This window comes from Agrilus planipennis, unplaced genomic scaffold, assembly GCF_000699045.2.
Source record: "Agrilus planipennis isolate EAB-ADULT unplaced genomic scaffold, Apla_2.0 scaffold56, whole genome shotgun sequence".
NCBI classification, from domain to species: domain Eukaryota; kingdom Metazoa; phylum Arthropoda; class Insecta; order Coleoptera; family Buprestidae; genus Agrilus; species Agrilus planipennis.
In genome coordinates, this window is record NW_020438870.1 from 915,687 (window position 1) to 929,869 (window position 14,183).

The window sequence follows — 14,183 nt, forward strand, 5'->3', positions numbered from 1 at the left end:
CCTTGTACAGTATTTTTATCAATATAAATTGATGAAAAACTAAAACACAAGTTAAATTTTTCAGAAAATTATTAAAACAAAATTTTAAAAAAGTGATTTCGTAAAATTTGAGAGAGAAATAGTAATTGTGTTTAACTGTTTTTTCCATTTTAGATCGAAAAATGACAAAAGCTAAAAATTAATTGTAAAAAAGTAAGAAAATAAACGTCAAAATTTTGAAAATTTCTAAGAAAACTTTTCGAAAATTTTATTTTCTATATTAAGCAACATATCGGACAAACAGTAAACCAGTACAACAATACAATTCATTGATTTTGTCACAAATTTCCCATTTGTCAAGAAATTCGTATTAGCAGTTTAATTCGCAAAATTTTCATTAAATAACTGTCGGTTATACTGACTGACTGAGCGGGAAATAATGGGTGATTAATGAAGTAAGTAGTGGAAGCGAATACGTTAAACGTCACTTGTGTATACGATAACTCTTATAATTCTTTGTATCGAAAAAGAGAGAATAGAATCGACTGACGTGTCTGTACTCGGTCCACATACGTCGAATCGAATGGGAACTCTGTTGGCATTCTGCCTGGTATACGTGCTTCCGACGAAGACGGTGTAAAATATTTCCCAGACTTCTAAATCCATAAATTACCATAACAATTACGTGAGAATATGTAACCGTTTAGGTGGCAAACTCAAATAGCATTTTACAATGTGGCAACAAGCGGAATGCAAATTCGAGTATCACCACCACACTCTTTCACGTTAAACACTTCGATCACTGATTTATTTATATTAGTACAAGTGTAAAAGGAAATTAATGGCTAAGATAGCGGCGAGGCGGAAATAAAGCGCAACGTTTCGTCATTTTAATTAGACCATCATCTAAGTATGCATGGAAAATTTTGTTATACATTGAACGAAATATTTGAAAGTAGTCAATGAAAATTTAACATATTATAGAAAAATTGTTTATATAACAAAAATCAATACCTTGGTAGGTAATTTTACTTAAAATTTTCTTGTTACATATTTTAATTAGAATCTGAAAAGATTGTCAATTTTTGAAGATTTTGGAAATGCCACACCGATTAGATACCCGTCCGAAATAAATTTTGGAATTGGAGATTCGAGTCGGGGTTACGTATACATTATTATAAATTTTCTCTAATTCGAATTTCCATTAATTTTCTTCGGAAAAATCTTCCGGAGAAAGGAAATTGTGGAAATGATACCTAGTGATCATGAAACGAAAGAAATCATCGGAAACTCAACAATTTACCTATTATAGCTAAGGATGAGAATTATCCTATTCAGTTAAATTTACTATATACAATAAAATATTCCCATTTTCCCACTTTTCCAAAACATCACTAGATAGTTAATTTTTGACCTGAAACCCAAAAAGTCACAATTTTTCCAAAATAATAGCCTTTTATACCCTCAAAAAACATTCCCATTTTCCAAATTTTCTGATCATGAAACGAATGAAATCATCGGAAAATCAACATATTACCTATTATGGCTAAAGATGAGAATTATCCTATTCAGTTAAATTTATTATATACAATAAAATTTTCCCACTTTTCCAAAACATATAAATAATTAATTTTTGACCTGAAACCCAAAAAGTGATAATTTTTCCAAAATAATAGCCTTTTATAATCTCGGAATAATCTAAACAGCGGACAAACTGATTCCTGTGTTCATATAGCTCTTTGTATTTTTCAAACAGTTCATCAATTCCTGCAAGAAACAATCCTGTAGGATAAGTTATAAGTTTAAATTTTGACTTTTGTTTTTGATTTCTATTTAGTTAGGCATTCGGGATGGAGTTGAACTTTTAGGACCTGGGCTAGGGGTACTTTTGCCCTGCTCACCCCTCCCTAACCCTGACGCTGTCTGCGAGAGAATAATGATTGAATAAATTCTTTAATTGAAATATGATACCTAATCAGTATGATATTGAAACGAAAATGTAATAAAAATAGGTACAAGTTCGATTTATTACTGTTTCTGTTTTTCCGATATTTCTCAAACTAATTTATTTTTTAATACTATTTAAATGTTTATGTTTTTACGCGATTACATATATGTAGGTAGGTGTTTTTAACTTTAAAGTTGTTTTAGTGTTTGCCAAAAATTGAAAAAAAGCAACACAATCTAAACAAGTATTATCATTTATCTATAATTAGATGATCTTTAAAATTCTTCAGTCAACTTTTTGCTGTGGTGCATTTTTTCGATGTTAAATATAAATATTTTGCGGCAATTTACTTGCAAATTAGAAAAATATCATTGACGATTACCTACTAGACTTGTGGACATAATAGTTATTTATTTTATCTTACAAGGATCGTGATCACTTCTAGCAACTTTGAATTTCAAATGAGCTTCTAGTTCGGCTGAATAACTTGAATAATTAACGTTCGTTGCAAGTACATAACAATACATTTACTTCCATGAACAATAATTGTAATAATTTCCAACTTTATATACCTATGCATATCCGTAAAAAGCAGACGCTTACTACAATTATGTAACTCTATAAAAAGTATTGACGATCCGTCATTACTGTTATTAAATGTATCTTTTTGAAACAAACGAGATAATTCTTCAAACAGCAGAAAATTATTGTGACAAAGCAATGAATGTTAAACAAAGTAAGTACAAAAAGAACAAATTTACAATCTACTAATAGATTTTTCAAACTACTTATTAAAAAAGAAAACAGAAACAAATAAACACTCTGCATTAGTGAATTAATTTTTTGAATGAACTTTGTAACTGATAACCTCAAATCAATGAGGAAAAATTCTTGCTGCTGTCATATGATTATACATTGGTTCGACGATTCTGCAATTAAGTACGTATCATCGGTGTTGATGCTGTCATCTGTTATCTGTAGTAGGTAAAGTTAATTCAAAACATTAATTCACTAATGCATTGAGTTTAAGCCTACAAAAATTTAAAAATGTCTCATTAGCAAAGAAATAGGTACTATTTTCTTTAAAATCTTGTGTATCATACGTTTATTAATCGTAAACCAGCCGAGTTGTGAATAGTACATGAAATCATCAACTAGGTAAATGAAAACTTATAAAATAAACTAATTTATGAATTAAAATCCCTAATAAATGATAGAATTAGTACACAAATATTTAATAAGATAAGAAAAGGTTTGTTGCATATCAAATACATTAATTTGATCAGTACAGCGTTCGGATAAATTCGGATTACGTTGATTTAAAAATAAAATGGCATATTTAATTAATATTTTATACTTTTCAACTTAGAATTCAAAATTAACCACTTTCCATCTGTACCTCAACGTTGGCAATTTATTTCCTTTTTTTTGTTGGTAAAAGGTCCTCAAAGAACAAAAATGGTTATGAATAAAGTTGAAAATTTAATTAAATATCGAATAATACCGTTAGGTTTACAGTGAAAATTAACTACTATTAATGGTGAAAGATGAGGTTATACCAATTATCGATTAGTGTAAAATAAACTTTTAGCGTAACTATTAATAAAACTACCTTCAGAATTTGAGAATTTAAAGACAATAAATTTATGCTCAGGTAACCCAATGCATATTCATTTCATTGCAAAAATCTCACATTTGTACTTACAAAAATGGAGCTTTTGATTACTAATAAGAAGTTCATCTTGAATTAATAATACTATCCTTATATTAATGCTTCTATGTTTAGACGTTTATGTAAAAATTTATGAAAAATGCTGTTATATCAAGGACAAATGGAAGGCAAATGCTATTATTCTAATTAGTTGAACCAAAAATTTTATTCGACGACTATTTAAGTTAGTGGACATTGGAATCCTGATATACATCTGAATCTGAACAATAATAAAACAAAAATTATTTCAGTTCTACAACTTCCTTATGACCATAATTTTCATTTAGTTTTTACCATAATCTTCATAAGTTCATGCCATGTTACCTTTAAAAAAATTTGCAAAGTTACTAGGTATTGCTACTAATTCTAAAAGTGTAATCGGTGCTAAATGGTTTAGGTTTGATACGGCATCAATTAAGCACGAAATTTGTCATAAGTTTCGATAAATGTAAATAAAATTTGTCACAAAATAATATTCCTATTTTAGAGGGCGTGACTTTATTACCATCTACCCTTTCCTAAATTAGCTTTACACTTTTGTACCTGAAAGTGTTTACTTAAACATGAAATATAACAATATAATAACTATAAATAAAGTAAATTTTTAGAAAAAAAAAAAATAANTCTGAATCAATTTCGATTCATATGAGACGACCTCTGAAGTATGACCTTCCAAACAAAAAAAATCATCAAAATCAATTCATAATTGACGGAGTAACCGCGTAGCATACATACAAAATAAACCTTCATTTATTGAAGAAAATTTACCACTCTGAAAAATTTAATCCTTATAGAAAAAATGATTCTAAACAATTTTTTCATTTTACATTTTTCGTTAAAATGAACAGAAAAAAGGTTATAAAAGTAAAACGAAAATAGCATCCAAAAATCGTCTTGTTAATATTTTTATAAATAAAATTACAGAAACTTTTGAGCGGGACCCCCAAGTTTATGAATGATGCTCCTAATTTTTTACAAATTTAAATGAAAAAATCAGGTCTTGTCTAAATTCTTCAAAAAAGTAGCTATAGTAGTTTAACATGTTTCTGACTTCGACGTTACTACCTTTGTGCGTGTTTCTATTTGCACATCACATTCTATTCTTAAGTTATAAAAAAAACGAATCAGTGCCGTTCTCACAAAATAATGGACTGCATTGTTTGATTTTTATCTGCGGAGATACGCTTGGAGATCTCACCGAGAAACAGTAAACCAATGTTCCAGTTTAAATCGGAATATTCTTTACTTTTAAACACGTTTCGTAAATTATAAAAGAAGCACATTTTGTAGGTATATTTTTATATCAACAATTTTTATCGTATTCTTTACTAATAGCAGGATAAGATTATTACCAGTGTGTAATTTAAAATTAAGTAGCCAATAAACTGTTAATTGGCTCAGACGTTATTACACGCAATTAGCACATGTCTGGCGATAACGAGTCTCCATCGGATTCAAACAGGTGTTCGAAAAATTATTCAATTTTAAATTGTCTAACGAATCAACCTTAAAATGGTGTTTACACGAACTATAATTGAATTTTTTATCTTATTTACGAATAGTGAAAGCGTTAGTAAAAAAATATTTTTAAGAAATGATAAAACGTCTATCAAAAATTGATCATTAAGTATGTGTGGCGATAGCATTTTAACAAGTAATTTTTGTTTTTGATTGAGGACGACATTGTAGTTGCCGAAATGCGCTACAGATCTTAGCCCTCTTTTAAATTTTTTGTAGAATCAACAATTTTCATCCATATTCAGTTACTAAAAGTAACAGTAACTAATCATCGTCATCAAAAAGTCGTCAGTCCTAAGAATAGTTGGACACGCACTTCCACTCCTTCCTATCCTCAGCTAATCTTCGCATTTTCCCAAAACTAGAACAACCCACATCCTTAACTATTTGTGAACAGTAACCTAATGTAGGTCTACCTCTACTCCTCTTAACTCCTGTTTCTGCCTCTAATATGCCTCTGACTAGACCTTCATGCCTAAGAAGGTGTCCTGCCAACCTATCTCGCCTATTTTTTATTGACTTCCATAGAGTCCTCTATTCACCTATTCTTTCTAATAACTCTTCATTTCTAAACTTCTCTATCCACGCTATCTTCATCATTCGCCTGTAACACCACATTTCGAAAGCTTCTAACGTTTTCTTTTCCACCGCGCCCACCATCCATGTTACACCTTCGAATTTTCTAAATTAACTGTTAGAAGTGACTTCTTTTTATTGAATGCGACTCGACCCTGCACTATCTTTTGCTATATATCACTACAAGTCCTCTGTCGTTACTTATCTGACTTCCTAGATACCTAAAATCAGTCAGTTCTTCTAATTTTTCGTTCCTTAACTTTATATTCGCTCTTTCCTACTTTTCCTTCCCTTAGATACCATATCGTCTACAAATCTAAGCATACTAATCTTTTGCCCTTGCACATCTATCCCTACAGTTGTACTGTCTTCAATGATGTTGATAGCGTCTTCGACGCATAGATTAAGAAGTAGCGGTGACAGTGTGCAACCCTGTCTGACTCCCTTCCTAATATTTACTTCTCTACGTTGAAGCCCCATCTCTATAACTGCCTGTTACTCTTTATACAAACTAAGTATCACTCTTCTATCTCTGTAACTCATCCCTACATTTTTAAGTATATTTAACCTCTTGTCCCATTTAACATTGTCAAAAGCTTTTTCTAAATCTACAAATCCTATATAAGCGCCCTTTCTTTCTTCTATCGTTTTGTCTATTGTTACTGGTAAAAACTAGAATTGCCTCCCGCGTCTCTCTGTTTCTTCTAAACCCAAATTGATCTTCCCCTACTATTTCTTCCGCCCTTTTTTCCATCCTCCTCTGTACAATTCTAGTTAAGATTTTTGACGCATGGGAAGTTAAGCTAATTGTTCGAAATGTTTCGCACCTACCCGCGCCCCTCTTCTTAGGTAATGTTACTACTACGTTCCGTTTATAATCCTCTGGGACTTTCCCCGTTTCGTAAATGTGACTAACTAGCTTAAACATACGACATCTAACCTCTTGTCCTACATATGTTTTCGAATTTCCGCCTGTATAAAATATTCAATGGGTGTTGTTGTATATTTTCTATTTATTTATTAAGAGAACTCTGTTTTCTATAAAATACATTATTCAAACCATTGTTAACTAACTGTTATGACCCATTAGCGTCACGAAATTAAGTGTGCATAACAATAAATGATGAAGACACACGTTACACACATTACACGTCAATGTCAGCATGCACAAACGTGTACAAAGTGATTACATATTTGTACACAAAAACTGTTTTTAATTAAACTTAAAAAGCTCAAAGCAAATTATTCTGCCTTGACCTCTAGATTTAAGGTTATACATTTACTAGTACTTAACAATGACGTGATTTGGTTAAAACTATTCTATTTAAAATATTAACACACAATTAAAATACCTATTTGTATTTTCCAAAGCGAATCCCTCACGGGGGAAGTGGAGAACTTTTGTACACCATTACTTAACCTACTCTATCTAATCTAAGTTAATTCTTCAAAAATATTTTTTCATTATTAATGTGCAAATTCATTTAATTTTTATCAACTTAAATTTGAGGTAATTTGTAGTGGATAAAAAAGTAAATTTTTAGAAAAAAAAAACTAGGTACAAACTGGAAAACAATATTTTAATTACTTTATATCTATTCAGCAAAGTGCATTACAGAACAATCGACAAAATTATGAATACTTATATACATTTACCATTTATAATCAATTATTTTTGGACTCTGTGCCAGTTAAGAGAGACAGTTTTATCATGACTTTCCAACAAACTTTTCGTACGATTTCTTTTATCTACTCTCAACTTTCGCATTCATATATTAAATAATTAATCAAAATGGTATCTATTAAGGTTATTTTTGCTTTGGCTGGCACCGACTTCAAAAGAACTGATTATAAATTATAAAAGTATGTAAGTTTCAATAATTTTTGACGATTTTTCTGTAATGCACTTTGTTTTGAAGTAATTAAAATATTATTTTCTACTTTTTAGTTTAGGTTTGTACATGAAGGTATAGTCTTAAAATCGGTTTTTTTTTAATTACTTTATTTTTCAATTTTAAGTGTGTATAAATTTTTTGTTTTTGTTCAATTTTTTCAAAATGCACTAAAACAATTTCAATAAAATTTATATAGGACCGTCTCTGAAGTATGACCTACCAAACAGAAAAAAAACATCAAAATTAATTCATTAATTCATAGTTGGCGTAACAAACATAAAAAAAACATACAGTCGAATTAAGAACCTTTTCGTTTTTTGACAGGATAACAACCATAATAAAATTAAAAAAAACAGTTGCGTGTTTCCAAAATTAGACAAAAGCGGATCAAGTAGACCAACCGTTAGGTTTTCAGTACGTAATAACATTTAAATACGTAATAAATTGAAAAGACTTCTTGAGAGAGTCAGTTTGGAGAACTAACGTTAGTTACGCGAAAAGCAACAGGCGTTATTTGCATTCAGACGTATCCACCAACAATATATGGATATAGGTAATGTAAAAGCCATTGATACGAAACAATTGTTTATATGTATATATAAATGTTCATAAGTGGTATTTCTTTGGTAGCTACGTTTATGTTTTGCTGTTAATTCAAACGGCGTCCTCCTTTAACGCTTTACGACTAACTACAATAATACTACCACACAACAGAATTTGATTTCAATAGAAATATTAATTCAGCTCCAAACCGAAATTGCATTCGACCAATGCGTTCTAAGGATGGCTGTTCTTAGAAGTAACAGTAGCTGTTTGTAATTTATCATGCAATTTATACGTACGCTTGTAATAGAGAATAGAAGAAGAATACTTACAGTTAGTTATAAACAAATTTTTCTCTTTCAGAAACGTTGCGCAGCGCGAACCGGTCAATGGTGCAATTAGTTTCTTTAATGCCTAGGTACTCATTGTAAATATAAGATTTTAAACATTTTAAACGCCCAACACGTGAAGAAAATCGTAAACTAAATTAGTTACAGGTTTGCTAATGAAGATACTCACTATTTTAGAAAATTAAAGGCTGTTATGTTAATGACATTTACTAAACAATCGCACTTGCTTTGTTTTTCGAATGTAACTATTCGCACATTCGTTTTCGGTATATTTAACTATTATTAATGCTCCTACAATCATATATGCATATTATACAGTCATCATGCTTTAGGAAACGCTAACATCACGGAGAAAATGAAAAAGGAAAATTTACCTAAATATTAATTGATATTTACAATTTATACCACTAGCCAATTGCTTCATTAAAGGAAAAATAATAAAAATTACAATTTGGATCCGAATTTGTAAGAATAAAATCCCAGCAGAAATAAATTTACTAGGTATTTGAAATTATGATTGGGTTTTTACACAGACCGCAAATAAAGGCAATGATGCCCGGCCACGTGAAGAGCAGAGGTAAGAAAACAACAGCTGAGCACAGCACACGTCACTGGGACTGTAGCAGACTCCTCGCTCTCCGCGCGGCTACGCACTATATCCATCCAATACAGCCGTTGCCCTCTCTCCGTCACCTCCAGCATTTCTCTCAATCGGCCGCTGCTGCCTCTCAAAATTGGTTTTGGTCTTCGTCTTACGAAAATGACGACGACCAAGACCAAGACCAAACGAACAACAGTAAGATTAAAACAAGACCAAATACGCAAAACTAAACCAACAATTATTACTTCCGGTGGATTAATAAGTTAAATTATTTGAAGCATTCGTTTCATGGAACAAAACATTTCTGGTATCTGAAATTTTCAGTTTGATTTACTAGATTAGATGTTAAATGTTCGTTTTTATTTTAACTCCGTTATATATTAGAAGCGTTTTTGTCTCTGTTGTCAATGAAGAAGTTTCAAATTTTGATATCACCGTAAATGAAATTTTAGTCGGACTACCTTAACGAGTTAATGTAGAAAGCTTGTTAAATCAAAAAAAAAAAAGAATAGGATCCAGTTTTCGGTTTGTGAATATCAATAATAACCGGAAAAGTGTGTGTTCGTATTAAATAGCGTCTACATGAAGAATAATAAATTGTTAGTTCGCAAACTAACCCAATTTTGCAGAGCTTGATTTATGTGAAAAACATGTTTTATAACATAAAATGCCACAAATAAAATAAGATTAGTGTGTTACGAAGCGTGTTTTGAATGTACATGTCCGGTACGGTTTCGTGTTATTAAAACTCGGGGCCGCCGGGGGCCGCGGACCTTATTAGGTGTCAAAAGAACCCATAATAACAATACATACATATATATATGTGTGTTCGCCTTCGAAACAACAACAGGCTGCCCAGAGATCATATTTAACGACAGACGACCGTCAAGTTGTTGGTCTCATCGACACATTTTTTAAAACTCGCACACACTGACCTACGATCAGGTCACTCTCTCTCTCTCTTTCTCGTGTCGCAATAATGAGAATGTACAGGTGTACGTTCATACACGCAATAGGTATACATAACACTTGAATATGAACACTTACGTATTTTCTGGGTCGTTCTTCTGTCGTACAAGTTCAAGCGCGCGAAAATTGACCTGAACTTATTACTCGAGAAATTGTTTCGCGCGGGCATTGCGTTCGAGGCCATGAATATTTACCATAAACTCGCATACTTGCACCGTTCTGAAGAGGAGTTTCGGCTTTTTATCGACGCATTATGTAATCAACAATTTGGGAATTGAAACGATTAATTCGTCCAAAAACGTATTCACCGAGAGCAAAAAAATGATAGTCAACAATGTAAAATTGAAACAAACGAAAATAACAATCGTTAACCAGTCAACAACTTCAGAACTGAAACAATAACCAAAGTGCGCTTTCATTACTGCAAGCAAAAAATATCAATTACCGAACGGCCAACAGTTGAAGAATTGAAACAATTAACTGTTAAATTAAAAATGAAACACTTGAACAATCGAACTGTGCCTTATTCATTACTGTAAACAGAAATAACAATCGTTAACCAATCAACAACCTAAAAACTGAAGGAATAACCAATCAAAGTGCGCTTCTACTGTTGACAATTACTGAACAATCAACAATTGAAGAACTCATCAAAGCTAGCTTTTATTGTAGAGTACAGAAATGATATTTATTGTCAACATTAAATAAATGAAACACATGACGGTTCCTTTTTCTTGTAAACGGAAATAACTATTGTTAACCAGTCAAAGATTTAAAAATTGAAACAATAACCAATCAAAGTGCGCATCCATTGTTGCAAGCAAAAACGACAATTGCTCACAGTCGACATAACCAATCAAAGTGCAGTTTCATTGTGACATGAAAAAATGATAACATTATTGAATAGTTGGCAGTTAATGAGACGAAACAATAAACTAGTCACTGCCCAGTTTCATTGTTGTATACAAAAATGACATTTGCCAAATAGACAGCAATTGAAAATTTGAAACAATTAACTTTAATTAATGCTCACTTTCATTTCTAAGGATGGAAATGACAATTATTGTCATCAAGGAACAATTACAAACGAGTCATTTGAACAATCGGAGTATTTCTTCTTTAAGGTAACACAGGTTTCCAAATTATCGTTGGTGTAAACTGATAAATTTACTAATAAATGACCTTTTTTGAGTAAACTTCTCGCTACTGATTTCGCACTTAAACTATTAGCTGCTGAATGAGACCCTAAGTCCAGTCAGCGATGTCTTTTTTATCACTATATGTATAATTGTTAAATCTACCAATGTCATCGAAAAGAAACTGGAAGAATACCTTATTATTAAGCGATTTCTGATTTTAAACTAGCGTATAGCCCAACACGAGGTTTCGTTTGTTATCGTGTTGTACATCATTATTCTATTCGACCAATTATTTATTATACAAATGTAGATACACACGAACATAAATACTTACGTATTTATAAACGGCACCTGACAATTACAAGCGACGATCTTATCATCAACGTGGCGGCACGTCATGAGTGTCGAGCGTCGAGCGCCAACTACGATTACAAAAATTAATTAGCATTTTGTTCAATTGTCGGTCTATTGTTTCACGAATAGTCGAAGATTAGTATTTTTAATGTCTTATTTCTTGGTTCCGACAAAATTAACAGCAAAAAGGACTTTCGAACTAGGAAGTGGATACGACTTCAGATGAGATTAAATAATTTTACCTTGAAGTTTAGCAAAAAACAAACAAATATCTTAGAATGAATCATGGTAAAATGCTGAAAGGATGATTTATTTTTTACTACAGTATGGGTAATTTTTTTCTTGTTTCTATTTAACTATTTTTAAACAGTGCAACAAAAAACTACCTAGGTAATAATAGTATGGTGGCAATTATGGATGAGCTACATTAAACAACGACTTCTTTTATTAACTACATACAGTTTAGTTTTATGTCTCAAATAATTTGTTTTATTGTGTACATTAGAATTATTAAACAGTTTGGTAATAATGTCTGTATATATATATAAAATGTTTTGATAATTGGAAACAATAAGATATTTTATATTTAAAAAAGAAAACGAAAATATAACTTTGGTTATTTAGCCTAGTCTAGAGCTATTAATAGCAGTAGGTTACGGGTTGAAAATTAATGATCAGGCAGAAAAAATACTGCTATTTAATGCTATAAAAATAATCTTGTTGGAACACATTCAGTGGCTTATCTAGACGTCCACGGTCCCAGATGCAAAATATTTTTGGGACCCCAATTAAATAAAAAAGAATTACTCCATTGCATACGTTAAAATCGCGATACAATATAATGATAACCAATATAACAAATAGAGACAAAAATAAAATGGCATAAAGTATACAAAAAATAATCTGTTCAACCATTATTTTTGTCGGGACGGGATCCCTTGAATGCTGGGGGCCCCAGTGCACTGAACCACCTAGCCCTATGATAGCTACGCGCCGGACCACTCTCTTAAACGAATAAAATAATTCGAAGTGGTCTGTATTCTGTAGCAAGTAGATATCCATATATTTAAATGGACGTTGTTGGAGCATATGTAATCCTAAAATGTAGCATCGTACTACAGATGGCGTTTACCGCGCCATTTGTGGTATTTTCTAAAACGTGCTGTTAAGACAGCAGGTAAAAGTAAAAGATCGAAATTGCGATCCACGTCTGGCAGTTTCGACAGAATTATTTTATTCGATTATGGTGGCGTGTCTATCACGTTGGGTTGGCTGCAGCAAGTAGATATCCATACATTTAAATGGACCTTGTTGGAACATACGTAATCCTAAAATGTAGCATCGTACTACAGATGGCATTTACCGCGCCATTTGTGGTATTTTCCACTCTCTTAAAGATAAGGGTTGTTAACGATGAGCTCAAAAAAAAAGTAGTATAGGTATATGTAAAAGCGGTATAATCAAAATAAAAAATAGAAAGGTTGATGGTAAAGTTTTGAACGGACCCAGCCAGTGCAGTGTACAGGTAAATCATTAGTGTCGTGTCTTAATTAACTTAATCCACAATAAACGGGGAAATATGTTGTTAGCAGCAGGAAGCGTAAAAAGTAAATAAAATTCAACCCGTTACGTAATCCGCGATATGCGCTATAGACTTCCGCAATTTCAATGTCGAGATGAGCCACTTTTTTTATATTTTGATGTATTTATTACCTGTTTTATACGTCTTGGCTTTTACATACACGATCGTTCAATTTTGCAGAAAATGTTATTACGCAATCATATCTAACGATGATGTTTACTTCTATTACTGCATACGCTCAATACAGCACATAAATAGAATCTCATATCTTCATTAATTGGGCACATACATAAACAAGAGAAAAGTGTGTATTTAAAAAAATTCTTCGGTAATCTTCATATGCGTCATAACAATACTTGTTCCTATATATTATTACGTTCTCCTATTTATAACCTAATAATAGTGGTGTCTTCAGTTATTCCTGCGGAATACTTCGATTCATCATCATAAGGTCGTCAGACTCTTTCCTATCCTGAGCTAATCTTTGCATTTCCCTAAAACTAGAACATGCCATATCCTTAACTATTTGTGAACAGTAATCTAATCTAAGTCTACCTCTACTCCTCTTAACTCCTGTTTCTGCTTCTAATATGTCTTTGGCTTTGTTCAAAAGGATCTGCGAGTTCGGTTAGTTTAGAACAGTTTCTAGAGAAGCAGGTGATATATTCAAGTAGACGAAGTTGAAAACCCATATTCCACCCGTTCATCAAATTATGCACTTTTACTCATATGAAAATTGTCCTATACCAACCGAAATCTTTTAAGCAAAGCATAACATCCGTCAAAAACTTTAAAGGATTGCATGTTGTAGAATTCAATTCCATAATTTAGTAAAAGCTTGAGTTATAGTAAACTTATATTATTCGCGCTGTCTTGGTTAGTACCTTGTAGGTAAAAATACTTATTAATTCTTCAAAAATATAAACTTAGCATACTGATGTGTGTTTGAAAATTATTACTTTTTGATTGTTTAATGCCAAATTGAAAAAAGAAGAAGACAAACAATATCTATTCTATA

General features: G+C 31.6%; 1 protein-coding gene and 1 long non-coding RNA gene across 3 annotated transcripts in view; one reads left to right on the forward strand and one right to left on the reverse strand.

Annotated features, from left to right (window-relative positions):
* LOC108732662 overlaps positions 1-14,183 on the reverse strand; it is a 233,703-nt gene that overhangs the window by 189,987 nt on the left and 29,533 nt on the right. The gene's annotated exons all lie outside the window — the stretch shown is intronic.
* LOC108732663 (mucin-2) overlaps positions 1-14,183 on the forward strand; it is an 88,643-nt gene that overhangs the window by 1,058 nt on the left and 73,402 nt on the right. The window lies entirely within an intron of this gene.